At 37.9% G+C, this 14,626-nt stretch overlaps 1 protein-coding gene across 1 annotated transcript in view; it reads left to right on the forward strand.

Annotated features, from left to right (window-relative positions):
* The first annotated feature begins 3,722 nt into the window (after nucleotides 1–3,722).
* pde4d (phosphodiesterase 4D, cAMP-specific) overlaps nucleotides 3,723–14,626 on the forward strand; it is a 213,213-nt gene continuing 202,309 nt past the window's right edge. The window contains exon 1 of the mRNA XM_030143585.1: nucleotides 3,723–3,848. The gene's annotated coding sequence lies outside the window, so the exon portion shown is untranslated. The remainder of the gene's footprint in view (nucleotides 3,849–14,626) is intronic.

A 14,626-nucleotide genomic window follows, 5' to 3' on the forward strand; every position in this document is an offset into this window, starting at 1 on the left:
CTTTTTCCAAAGAGCACCTCAAACAAACTCTTTTTTTGGGTCCTAGTATCCAATCCATTTTTATTTATAAAGCACTAATTTAAACCATACCATACCAACTTTATTTTTAATGCACTTTTAAGAACTTTACAGCTGGCCAACGTGCTGTACACCAAACATAAAACAAGGGATTAAATAAGTAAATACGTAAGTAAAACTAGTGATAACACAGGGTGTAAAGCGGGCTAAGAACAACAAAATACAACTATCATAAAAACAAAGACAAATTAAAATCTGATAAAAACAGCATAAAAAAAAACAAAAAACAGACATGTCACTCATTGATTAAAAACCAATGAGAAACAAACACAAAGGTTTCCAAAGTGCTGTACAGTAAAATAAATGCAATAAAACATAATAAAAAAGATATAATACTAATACAAAACACAATGAAACATAATCATTATGTAAATAAAAAGACTGTCTGCCCCAGATAAGTAAGGCAAGGCAAGTTTATTTGTATAGCACATTTCAGCAACAAGGCAATTCAAGGTGCTTCACACAGGACATTGAAATACAATGACAAGGAAAAACAAACACATTTAAAACATTATAAAAGAAACATGTAAAAGGTGATTAAAAACAGCAAGTAAAAAAACAACGCATAAAACCCCAAAATATAAAAACACACACATATTAAAGCAAGATTTGCAGTGCAGAGTTTCAAAGGAGAATATAAAATTGAAAAAGTGAAAAGCCTTTTAGTCAAAGGCAGCAGTGAACAGGTGAGCCTTTAGACTCAGACTCAGAAGTAGGATTCCTTCCCATGATTTTTCGAACTTTTATTCAATACTATACATTTCAAAGAGCTGGGATCTAGACACGTCTTTCTGTTTACACATCACAAGTAGTACTTTTTCTTTGATTTATAATCCATTCTACTAAATATGAAATCTAATGTTGAAACATCATTGAATAGTGTTTTTTTTTTCTTCTGTTTTTAACACCACATCTAAGGCATCACGACACACTCACCTACAATACATCCCAGTGTAACTGAATTTCATGTGGTCAATGGGAAAAGGTCATGTGGGCTGGTGAGTCCAGATTGACCCTGTTCCAGAGTGTTTAAGTGATTACCCATCATGCCTAGTGCCTACAGTACAAGCCTATAGGGGAAGTGTTATGATCTGGGGTTGATTCAGGTGGTCAGGTCTAGGTTCAGCAGTGTTATACGTTCATAAACTTAGGTCAGCTGAACCTGGATGTACTGAATGACCAGGTCTGAACATCAGTGGATTTTATTTTTCCCTGATTAAACTGGCTCACATTGTGAAACAGTGGTTAAGGGAGCATGAGACATCATTTTCACACATGGATTGGCCATTGCAGAGTCCACATTGAACTACATTGAGAATCTTTGAGATGTAATGGAAAAGACTTCACACAACAGTAGAGTCAGAGTCACAATTTCCATAATTTTTACATTATCTGTTTTTTTTTTTCATCCAATATTCAATACTATAAATACATTTCCAAGAGCAGTTCTTTATCTGTGACCACAAGTAATACTTTTTTTTATACTTTTAATTAGAATCCGTCCTACTCAATATGAAAACTAATGTTGAAATATCACTGAGTTTCTGATTTTGACACTAGTTCTAATACGTCGCAACACACTCACCTACAATACATCCTATTATATCTGTGAAACTGAATGAGAAAAAGCATCTTTAAATAGGTAAAGATCAGGATCTGTTTATTTATTCTCTTTATTGTGGTCTCTGCTTCATAGAATTTGACAGATACATAGGGATGCACCGTTACCAATACCAGTATTAGGTATCAGTCCGATACTGAGCGTGTGTACTACTACTGGTACTTGTAAAAGTGCTCCGATACAAACACACCGATACCACTTGACGGCAGCGTGATGTTCACCTCATAGTGCAGCAGGCACCCGGCAAAGGAATAATGTCAGCAATGTGGAGATTTTTCAAAATGAACGATGGTGACAAAAATAACAGTCACTGCGAGTTACGTTAAAGACACAGACGGATACGGATGGAGATATTGTCCGTCCTCTGTGTACATTCCGTACATAATTCTGTCAGTTTTCTGGGAGCCTGTGGATGCATACCCAGAGCTATATAAAGACTTCATATTATCTTACATATAAGGCTCTGTGCGTACCCAGTTGGAGAAACAGTACCACCGGAACTGTGGAGGTAGAGGATCTTTTCAAAGAGCAACTGTGAGTTAGTGAAAAACTACTGACATATTTATGACAACTACCCCCATCAACATCAACATCAACATTAGTATCCACATTAGTATTACCTCCTCTGTTGTTGTCGTGTTTGTTATTACTGACTTTCTTCTTCGTCTTCTCAAAAAGCTTCATGGTATTTGGCAAATATTATTAATGAAGAGCGGCGCCCTCTGGTGGATTGATTGAGAAACGTTCATTCCAACTCATTAAATGTCCGTAGAAGCACTTTGTTACAGTCACACTAATGACAATGACAATAAATCACATTTTCAAAAATAACTAAAAACTGTAATGCTATTATTAATTAGGCTACTCATATCGGTACTTGGTATTGGCAAGTAATCAAATGTAAGTACTTTTACTTGTTCTCGGTCTGGAAAAAAGTGATATCAGTGCATTCCTACAGATAAGATAAAGTTTATTTACACACGCTGACTGCAACAAGTTTCCTCAAAACTAAGAAGTAGCGACTCTGCTCTGTATATTCTTATGTTAGTGTTTTATTCCACCCGTATTATGCACAATTGTTTAACACCATCAGCTCATGATTCCTTCCTGACTAAAATGACCAGCTAACTGAGGTGAGAATCATTATGACATAACACTATGTCTCCCATCCCTCCAGGGCAAAAAAAAAAAAAAAAAAGGTGTCTGAGCATGTGTGTGAGTCAATGTATGCCACTGATGATAAATAAATATGACAGAGGCTGCTTTAGTGCTGTGTGAGTGTAGCAGACATTCAGCAGGCTCCACGACACAAGCCATATCTCTCTTGTCAATGCGCTTTTACATGTACAAACAACATTTGTCTGTCTGTTCGTATCTCTCTCAGGGTTCACCATAATCCGTGTAGTTGCTGAAACAAGAGAGTGGTATCATCTCTGGAAGTCAAATTCATCTGTGGGTATTCAGCTTGGTCAAATACATCAAACTATTTACATGATTCACTGAACTGTTTTGCCTTGTCTTATGTGGCATGGAATTTTCCCAGTTTTTTTTTTTTTTTTTTTTAACAATGCTATATATGGATAAAAGCTGCTAAATCATCTGTTTTTAATATAATAATGTTATGGTGATCAATGACTTAATCGGTTTTAGCACTAGAATGAATGTTTGGCTCCGATGTGAAGATTACACAAGAATTTCCACTTTCCTCCTCTTCCTTTATGTGTATTACTCTTTCTAGTGTTCTATTCTTACTCCCTCACACTGTAAATACTACAATATGTCTTCTCCCCACTCTGTCACATACATACCCTTAAAACTCTCCTCTCCTTCATGGGAACTTTCATCAGGAGGAAAAGGAGGAGGAGGGGGGTAGGCAGAACCATGACAGCCACATGATTGGCTGAGAGGCAGAAAGCACTCTGACATGATTGGCTGTGTGCCTGGGAGCTCAGCGCTGAGTTCCCTCCTTATTCCAGAGAGCATCAGTAGGCAGCGGAGTGGGACTTGCAGTGTTAGAGATGTACACCAGATACTTTTGTTTGTTTTCATTTTGCTGATTGGGACTTTTAGAGAGCTGAGAGACGACACTGTACAGTAGCCAGGAGTGGATAAATAAACTGTTTCTGGAAGTTTCTCAAAAGGACATAAAGTAAGTTATTGTACTGCCATGTTTTCCTCCCTGTCACTACTAAATTGATGAGTGTAACAATAGTATATTTGCTATGGAGTTACTGTTAAAGTGAAACATTTCATACAATACATAGAGTGAAAACAAATCCAACTCAAGTCCAGCTGAGATTTTCACAGTAGAAGTTGTGTACTTGCATATGCAGATGTGAGAATATACGTGTATGTGTTGATGTATGTGTGCATGATTGTCCGTACATGCCCTGTACTGAATGTGTGGGTCTATGACTGATGCATAGAAAGCAACCTTTTTTTTTTTTTTTTGCTTCAGGGGAGTGAACGGTGCAGTGCGACTTCACAGTGACCAACCTTATCAGCAAACTTGTCACTGCATTGCTTCGCATTGACAGAGGAGCTCAAGGACTCCCCTCACAAAATCTCCCGGTGTGACTTTCAAGCTGTAGGGTGGCGATGGCGGTGGTGGCAGTTTTCTATAAATAGGCCTGCTCCAAATTGTGCTGCAGTCACACATAAATTCAAAGGAAACAAGAAATCACCCAGTCATTGTTTGTATTAGAGCAAGTACTTTGGTCATCGCTGCAGCTCAAATGTGTATTTTAACCCCAGAGTGAGCACTGATAAATTAGGGTTAAACCTAAAGCTCATTTTTTGTTTATCACGTTCTTACATGAGCTGCTGTAATAAGGGGAGGAGGATAAGGTAAAGGGCAAACGATGTTTCACACAGGCGCACGCTCTTTGGTCAGGATGTACTGCACATGTGGATGTTGGATGAGAAAAAGCGCTCTGTTTCCTGTGTTGAGAGGCAACATGTGGTAAAGTGACATTAGGTTATCATCACCGCCGCTCAGTCAAACAACAACTCCCTTTACAGACGCACATATCGTATTACTAGGCAAAGTAGATGGCTATAATGCGAGGTGGAAACATTGTAAATGTCCATACAAGGGGAGGAGCTGTCTTTTATGAGGTGTACTATGTCGTTCCACACAAATCAGACTCTGGAGAGTTTAACGTTGGGCAAGCTAACAAACATATGGATCAGTTTATGTCTCATATCCCTGCCCTTTGAGTACTTGGAAGTTCTAAAAGGCCACGCTGTGAGTTTGTTTCATAGAGTTTGCTGTGATTTAGCCAAAGTCCCTTTAATTTTTTCTGTCGTTTTTTAAGCTGCCAAAAGACAAAAAGCCTTTGCCTACTGTATGACACCAACAAGCGTCTTTCTCCCTTTCATTCTGGCATCAAAGCAGTGGAAACAGCCTGTCATTTCTAATATCTACCTGTCTGTCAGTGTGCGGTTGTGTCAGAGCACCTTTATTGCAGTGTAGAACACAGGCAGCCTTGTTTTACCTGACCTCTACTATGCAAATATATACTGTCAGAGTGCCAACCAGTGCTGCACTCCACCTCCACGTGGATGGATCCAGGAGATTATAGTGGTACACTGAAGTCATTGTTTCACCTGTGTGCTAAGGTAAAGGATGCAGTCGCGAAGACGCCTCTGACACATATGACATTGATTCCAGTTCTTCGGTTCAAGTTCAGTGTTGAAGCTTTTGCAGAGATTAGAGGGTGTCAAATAAAGTTAAACAATGCATGGCTGTGCTGACTCAACAGTAAGACCTTTAATGCCTCACAGTAGCAGGAAAACATACTGTGGAGCTGATGTAACATTGTTATCCTTTCCTAGCCGTGTAGATAGTGTTGTTTTGTTTTTGTTTTCTGAATGAGAGTTGCCGGTGTGAGTGAATGAGAGTGCAGAGTAATGATCTTGGCTCGGTGTACTCTGTGTGCACTGTGCAGGGACAAAAAGCATCTGCACTGCTGCTGATGTCTTAGTATCAGCCTCCTCTGTGCGCGATTCTCTGCAGATGGAACAAGTTTTATGTGCCTTTGTATACATGGGTGCACATTACTCTCACTCAAGGTCAACTCAAGCGTTTATCAGATTTTCTTTTTGATGAGTGGGTTTGTGATGTAGCTATCGAGTTTTGCAGAGGTGAAAGGTTAGATGTCGAAGAGCAGTGGAGGACTGCTGTGTTTGGTGCCAACAAAGTCAAATGTCATAGGTTTCCCTGAGCCATTCTTGGCATTTTATGAGTGGGAGTTAATGGAAAATTATATAATTTGCTTCCCAAAGCATATTCATTACTGTAATAAAGGAAGTGTTTGTTTTCCTTTGTTTTTCTGGCAAGGGACACTACACAAAAGTCCACTAAAGCTCTCATGCAGAGGTTTCGCAATATGCATACATACACACAGACACACACACACACACACACAAACATGTATAAGGAAACATTGCCAGAGGGATTTAAGCATCTTCTTATTGGAAACACTGTTCCCATAACAATGGACAAGACTGTCTCAGTACAGAGGTAATTCCAGGACTTTACTGGTCTATTGAGGTTTGGGAACATTTGCTACCTAGTTGACTCTCGGCACCAAAGCTGGGGCTATTCTGTCATCTTAACCTTTAAAAGAAATGTACACCCAGGACAATTGCTTAGGTAGCGCCTGTTTCTACCTCTACATATTTGGCAATATTGTCATGACCAGTGACGAATGAGACATTTAATATTAAATATAACAACAAGTGTGACTTCTGAACCCTTGATGGAACATTTTCCCTTTGTGTGACCTCAAATAGTAGGGGCATACGCATGCCTGAGATCATCTCATGACACATAATGGGATACGCAGACATATCTAACATAGCACAGAGGGAAAGCTACAACAAAAATAAATCTCTCCCTTTCGTTTCTCTCCCTCTCTGTGTAATGGCTTTCAGAACAGCTGGGCGATATCAGAGCAACCATAACGCAACATTATGTACTATTAAGCAACAGTGTTGTGGCCAGCACCGGGGCAGATTTAGTCTTTATTGATGTCATGTACACCAACATAAGCAGGGCCTGACGGGGCTGATGACGATACTTGAGAGGATCTGTGCCTTCGCAGAAGCATCTGTGTGTGATGACTTGTTTCGTTAGTCAGGAAGAATGACCTCAGAGGGACATGAGAGAAGAAGAAGAAACAGAAGAGAGAAACAGCTGGGGCTCCTAAGGTCATTTGTACATTACCCTTCCCTTTTAAAGTGGACATCCTGTCATTGTGTTTGTGAGGTTTTTTTTTTTTTTTTAAGTGAACTATAGCAGCTCTCATTACTATTACAGATGCACAGCAGGGGAGTCAGCATCAGCCCTGGCCTGGATTGTGGAGGGGATGGGTGGGTGGTGTGGGGTTTGGGGGGTAATGTCTCATGAGATTGATGGTATGTACTGGTCATCTTTTGGTCATGTCTTGCAAAGCACATCCTGGTGCTTTGTTTAACAAATACAGAAAACTTTGTTTTCCAGCAGCACAGAAACTTTCCATAAACAACTGTTGACATTTTCTATGCAAACTAGGTCACTGTAATGTTTCTTTTACAAACATAAGAATGGGGGGAAAAAACATATAGCTGCAGACTGATGCAATTATTTCCTCGAAACCAAACTCTTTTCTGTTTTTCACATATGCTCACACAGGCACACCTAGAAACATATATACAAACAAGGGAAAAAAAAAAAAGAGTTCCATACCATCGCTTTGGTGCAATGTGGAAAATAGCGGTATAACAATACACAGAAGTGCAACACAATAGATTAAACCATTTGAAAGGTTGAGTAACATAGTTAAGAAGTGGATTCAGCTTTTAATGAGTGTCCCAGTCTAACCACAGCTTCTCAAAGAGTCAAACAATGGGGTAGAGTTGCACTGTAACATATCAACTTGCCACTCACTGAGCACGGACTACATAGCTCCAAGTGAGCACCCACCGCAGAGTAATTGGAGTTAAGTGCCTTTGACAGCTAGTGTTTGTGCAAGGAAAGGATGAATAAACATCAGGGGTGGCACATGGATTATTTGCCTTTTTTCCTGCATCAGGGCCAAAAAGGACTTGCTCACGCTTACTCATGATATTTGCACTGAACCTCCACCTTCATCTAAATTGTATCCGTGTCTTTTCTTTTCTTGCCAGTAGTGACTGTTTGCCAGTTGGCTCAGATTTGTAAATTATAACAAGGGCATTTGGTCAGGTGTCCAAACTTATATCAGGTCATGGCCCTGATAAGAACCCTGCTTGATTCAGCACGCCCTGGATGGAGTGAAGCCAGGTAATATAAGGTCAAGAAGATTTGGCTTATGCCGCAACATGCGCAAGCAGTGCACACATGGCTTCAGGATGTTAGATTAAAGATCAGTGTTTGCACTGCGCATAAACCTATAGATGAGGTGGAGGAATGTGTTTGGCCATGGTTTGCAGCTACAGAGATGAGAACAGGCATCACAGATCAAACTGGGAACGGGTTAAAACACAAAATGTACATATTATAGGTCAGCATCTTGGCTTTGATAAGTATTACATCTGAAATATTATTTTAATTCAGACATTGAAGTATTAGGATAAATTGTTTTATGAGTTAGTAGTTAATATTTTAACATAAGATTCATTTGTTTAAATTTTTTTTTTTTAAATTTCAATAATGTTAATGATGAGTTCTTTGTGACCAGATTTATGTTTTACCCTGTTCTAGTTTAAATAGTTGGTTAGTATGTTAAGCTTATTAAGATAGGAAACGTCTGTATGCATAGGAGCTAATTATCTTCTGTTCTTCCTTTAGATTCACGTCTAAACATGCACACATTCACACACATAGTATTGTCAGACATAGGTGATAAAAAGTAAACTTATTGTTGGCATAAGTTTACTTAGAGTTGAGGCCCCACCTCTGCTTGATCCGGTCAGATAATGCTAAGTTAAAGACCAACCCATTTGTACAGGTGAGCCCGCCCATAGATGCACAATTCATCTAATGTTAAGGACTTATTGTTCTTTGAGTCCTCAGCGCTGAGTATTCATCTTATTTGAGATCTGAATACATTTTGTCAACTTGGAGACCAGTCTGAACCCAGACTCATCCCTGGAGCTTCCAACAAAAGAACACGTTAACAAATCTTTGAAGATACCAGTATTGAGGATGGTACCAATTGCATAACTTGTCTTATTGTTGTTCGGAGTTACAGTATGTGATATTCTGTTGAACTATTTACATTCACACCTTGATTGTCCTAAATAAGGCAATCAGATTTTGCATCAATTCCTCACAAGAGAAAAAGGAAAATGCAGAAAGCAGCACATTATTAAGTCTTAATTTGGTTTGCGGTGCATTCTTCCCTTGGCTGTTGTCTGTTCTGGGGAGTTTCCTGTTGTACCACAGACGCCGACCTGAAAATAATATTGCATATTGACTCCGGCCGATTCACATAATTATTTTTCTGTTATGAGTTTGGGAAAGTTGCTGGTTTTACTCACATACACACACACACACGTACACACACACACACACACGCACACACACACACACACACACACACACACACACACACACACACACACACACACACACACACATTTTCTCTACATTGTTCAGCTAATCATTGGGGAAATATTTAAAGCAGACGCTGGTTTATGTGAATATTTTCATTGAATTGCTCAGATGCCACAGTCACTCACACTCTTATCCAACTGTAATATTTAGTTTAAAGTATGTACTAATGGTTTTACTAAAATATTTACTTTATTCGTGCTCTGTATTTAAAAAATAAATCTGCTTCGTGTAATCCGCAGGCTGAAATAGTAGCGTAATTGTCAGTTTCTGTCAAAATGTTTTGCACAGAGTGTTCCTTTCTTGTTACACAGTAATTGCATCATGTTTTTTCTTTCTTATAATCCCATTAATGCTATGTATCCTTAGGACGTACAGCAAGATGCACCTCCAAACTAGCAATACTCTATGTTCCGTTCACTTGTACTATAACTTTGCAGCTTCAAACCTTTTTTTTCCTGTTCTTCTGCTCTCACAAACAAGAAGATAAATGCTTTCTGTAGTAAAACGTCACTTTGTATTTTACTTTCTCACTCCTACTGTCTATTTCTCTCACCACAGTGGGTGGAAGGGTATTCAGTGAAATCTCACGGTCTAATTCCATGTGACCATCTAAGGATTTTGGCTTGCAACCCTCAGGCAGAGGGAAATTATTTTTAATCCAATATCATGTTGATCTGTAGCGGTTTACACTCTGCTCCCGCTCATGAATCAGATGAATTTTCAAGTCCTACTGAACCACAAACTGTACCGAAGATAATTGAATTGATTCATTAGATGTGTTATTTTACTGAATGCGTATGGTCTGTTGAGTCGCTCCAGCGTGAGATCATTTGTGAAGTTTCAACTGAAATGACCCCTAGCTCGCGTTACAGTACACGTAACAGTTCTGTAAGAGGTGATGACGAATCTGTTCTGCTATTTATCTTTTACTCTGAGGACAATTTTTATGTTGCTCAGCCCTAATTAGCAGGAAACGTTTTCTCTAGATGAACACGTTGCGTAAGCGTATCTGCTGGAAAATATCTGGTTTTATGGTTGTCTATTATTATATAGACAAGATGCCAACATTGCTCTGTGGTTTGGTATTCAGATTGGCTGATGTGGACATCTCCAGGGTTCACTGGAAAAATCAACCCTCTCCTTCTTGAATTTCCGCCACTGAAAATGTTTTTATAAAAATAAGATTATAGATATGTAATCAGCTTTCTGGATCTCCACAGATAATCCGAGGCCAAATAGAGCCTCAGAGGGCGGGCCTTATTTACATAGCATTACAATAAATCTGAAACGACAAATAACCTCAGAGCGTAACAGTTTTGGCACTCTTTTCCACGGCTGATTAGTTTGTCTGTTTTGCTTACCTCAACTCCACTGTGCTGTTAACATTCACACAACCTGCCCAGGGGAGGGAGCTCTATCACTGGCAAAACACATCGACTGCGCGCACAGTCATTTTTACGAGCAGTATATTTCAGGACAACTCAGCTCATTTTAACTGACGGCTTGTGCATTCGTGCTTGAATAAAAATTTTCTCAGTGTCTGTTGGACAAGGTTTTTGGAGAGCAGTTTCTGACGTCTGGTTGGCTCACTCCTGTAGTAGTTTTGGTGAACACTGAACAGCATTTTGATTTCCTTACAATCCCCAGTGACAATAAAGTAATCTTTGCTGTAAATATTTTCATATTTTGCTGAATATGTTCTATTTAACCTTTGCAATGTGGTTTTATTAGGCTATATCAGTGTGCGATGTTTGTTTTCTTGCTGTTGGTAACTTAGTTGTCTTATCACTGATTATTATTATTATTATTATTATTATTATTATTATTATTACTTTACATACTTATATTGCTTGTATATTGTTGTTGTGACTACTATTAATATTATCACTTCATTACTTTGTTATAACTTCTGTGATTATTAAACTATACATATTGTGTATATTATAATATTATAACATAATAAGCCACTTATTAGTATTACTATTATTATTTACTACTTTTCTCTATAGTACTTTTATTCTGTGATTATTAAACTATATATATATACATGTACATATTGTGCATACTATAATATTATAACATAATAAGACACATATCAATATTATTGTACTACTTTGCCACTTGTTTCTGCTTGTACTGTCCAATGTGCAACTGTGTGTTTTCAGTACTGTTTTTTATGTTCTTGTATTGCTTTTTATTGCTTTTTTCTTGTGGTGTTTGTTGTGTGTATGCTCGGTGTTTTGCTGCTTTTAGAACCTCAATTTCCAGAGGGCTCTGCCCAAAGGATCAATAAAGTTCTATCTAATCTAATCTAATCTAATCTAATCTAATCTAATCTAATCTAATCTAATCTAATCAGATGTTACACAAAACAGAAATCACAGCCCTACATGCACACTAAAAATATACATAATACACAATAAAAGTCAGTTCTAAAGCCATACATAAAACACTAAACTAAGAACATATATACAAAACACCATCAGTAATTTAAAAGGTACTGTAGGTGCCACAAGATAAACAGAAAAGGTTAGAGAAAGCAATGGACATTTGATGTATTCACTATTAGCAAATAGTATAAAAGCACAAGACAGTAAATTTGGGTCGTAGTCAGTGCATATTAGAAATAGGTGAGATAGTAGGTACAAGCACCTCACATTTTATGTTATGTGATCACTTGGATTTTCTATCTGTCTGTAAGGATTATGCAAAACTGCTGCACCAGTTTTTATGAAACTCGGCGAAAGGCTTTATGCAGGAGCCACAGCTGAACTTATTATATTTTGGAGCTGATCAATACGCTTTTACTTTTTCTAACACTGTGAGATAGGTAATTTGATTGAATTCCAGGACTGTGGAGCCTTGCAGTGTTAGAGCACACTTCTACTTGTAAAATAGAATAATTGAAATTACAAGAGGACATAAATGAAAAAAAAAAAAAGCTATCGAATTGATTAGATACATTATGCCTCATTCCAGTAACAATGCATTCTCAGGAAAAGGTCAAAATATAAGGTTAATTTAATAAACATACACATCATTTAAGAGTAAAATGCAGATCAGATCAGATCAGATCAGATGCCACAGCAGTCAGACTATACAGCAGTTCACAGTAATCCCCCTATATCATGTCAGTATCAACATCATGTACGACTATATGCAAATACGTTAATAATACCTATATACGTACAAAACGAGTAATATAAACAGAAGATTGCCTTTTTTATTTCCTGTTCACTCTTGAATGGTTCTGCCTATATTTGTGCACTTTGTGTTTTTGTATTTTTGCTGCTGTTAACACTGTAATTTCCACAAGGTGGGATCAATAAAGTCTTTTCTTTTCTTTTCTTTTCTTTTCTTTTCTTAAATCTTGCATCAACCCATAAACACCCCACAGCCACTGGAGACAAAAATGATACTACTACTGATCTGAAATGTATGTATGTTTCATACAAATCCTATCAATACATGTAAGTAATAGGTGTAAAATACAGTTTGTCATCTTTTCATGGCCATCAGATATGACCCTTTTGGACGTTCAGAGGCTTGTAGTGAATGTTGAAACACTGTCATCTTCTACGACATTGATTCACAAGTAAAACCCATGGAGTTTGATCAGTGACAGTGGATGGAAACACTTGTTTTATGTTCAGCTATTGATATCTTTGCTGAAAAAGTCACTTTTTCTTCAGTTTTCTCTGTTTCTGATATAATAACTCTCAACTTTGATCTGAGCTTTTATGAACATCTACATGATCAGTAAATTAAATGTAGGAAAACACATGATTTTAGAAGAAAAAATGCAAAAATACAGCAGATAATATTATAATAATTGGTGATAAATCACTTAAGAAAGGTGAAATCTTGAGAAAAATTCATTTGGGAACTGCCACAAAAGTAGTACTGGGTCTTTATGGGTTAGCCTAACGGCTTGTTACAAATGAACAACATAAAACATATTGGACAATCTATGAGCTGGAACAAAAACCTCAACCTCAACTCTGGTGCTTTTTTGACAACAGCTTTTAGTTCAGATGTATAGCTCTGCTGCTGTTCACTGATGTTACCATGCAACAAACAATTAGCTTTCACATCTTATCAATATAGGCTTTTTTTTACAGTAGTACAGAGTATAGTCAAGGACATTAGAGGAAAATAAACTGTGTTGCTTTTTGAGAACTGCTTTCAGTTCAAAGTGACAGAAAATATTCTGTTGCAATAGAGCAATATATTAGCTTTTAGTTCTTGTCAGTGTAAGTTCTTTTGCTAGACTGCATGGAGAAGCAGCACAACAGCCTACACCTAGGATACATAGGTTTATTAATAGACTCAAAATGAATAATATTGCTTTTCATCTGGCTACTGTGTGCCTACTGTACATAGACACATTCATAAGTGCTGAAGATATTGTGCCAAAGGAAAAATCATGTCAGGCTTTGGGTTAAATGCTTTAATGTGCTTGGATGCGGCATCAGTTTTTCTCTCTCTCTTTTTTTTTTTTAATTTTGCATGTGTATGTGAGTAGAAAACCTCTACAAGTCATGCTACCTTTTATGGGCATCACAATAAGCAATCAAAAATGTACAGTATTGTTATATCATATTTTGCTTTATTTAGAAAGTCCTTTTTTAACTATATTCAGTAGAGCTAATGTTAATGCATAGAAACGTACTGGAAGCACACCTAGCGTTAATTATGCTGTTGGTCTTTCTGTGGCTCGTTCATTAGACGGGAAGGAACCACTGGGCCTGTGTTCATTCAGTCATCACGTCCTTATTGAATCTGATTTGATGGTAGAGATGAAGCAATGGGCACACCGCTGCACGCCGCTGTTTTTGCTGGGCTCCATGCATGGGAGTGAGTCATCTGCAGCTTAGCGGGGCCTACTAATGCCTTAGGTCAGTGATGTCATTAGGCTACAGTGGGCCATGTGCATGAGAGAAATTTGATCGCAGACACAGCCTCGTGTGTGCAGCAGACACAGTAAAAGAGGGGCTTATGACAGTTTGTGCTGCATAGAAAAACCCAGTATTATTATACCAGATATTAACACTGATTTATATACAAACAGAGCCTTAATTGGTGACTAAACCATATACTTTGCCAGCATTTTATAACAGGATTTTGTTTTATTTCTTTTGGATAATAGACCTGCCTTCCTCTTCTTCTTCTTCTTTTTTTTTTTAATAACATTTTTTATTCTTATAGGACAACACAGGCATCATGACAGAAACTTGTAAAACACACTGAGGCATCTGTGGCTCTCTAGAGACCTCTGCTGGTTGTAAAAAGCAGAGCAATCTAGTGTTTCAATGCATTTATGGGTTTGACGTAACTGCGGGGGT

The sequence above is a fragment of the Sphaeramia orbicularis genome, chromosome 9 (genome assembly GCF_902148855.1).
Source record: "Sphaeramia orbicularis chromosome 9, fSphaOr1.1, whole genome shotgun sequence".
Lineage (NCBI taxonomy): Eukaryota > Metazoa > Chordata > Actinopteri > Kurtiformes > Apogonidae > Sphaeramia > Sphaeramia orbicularis.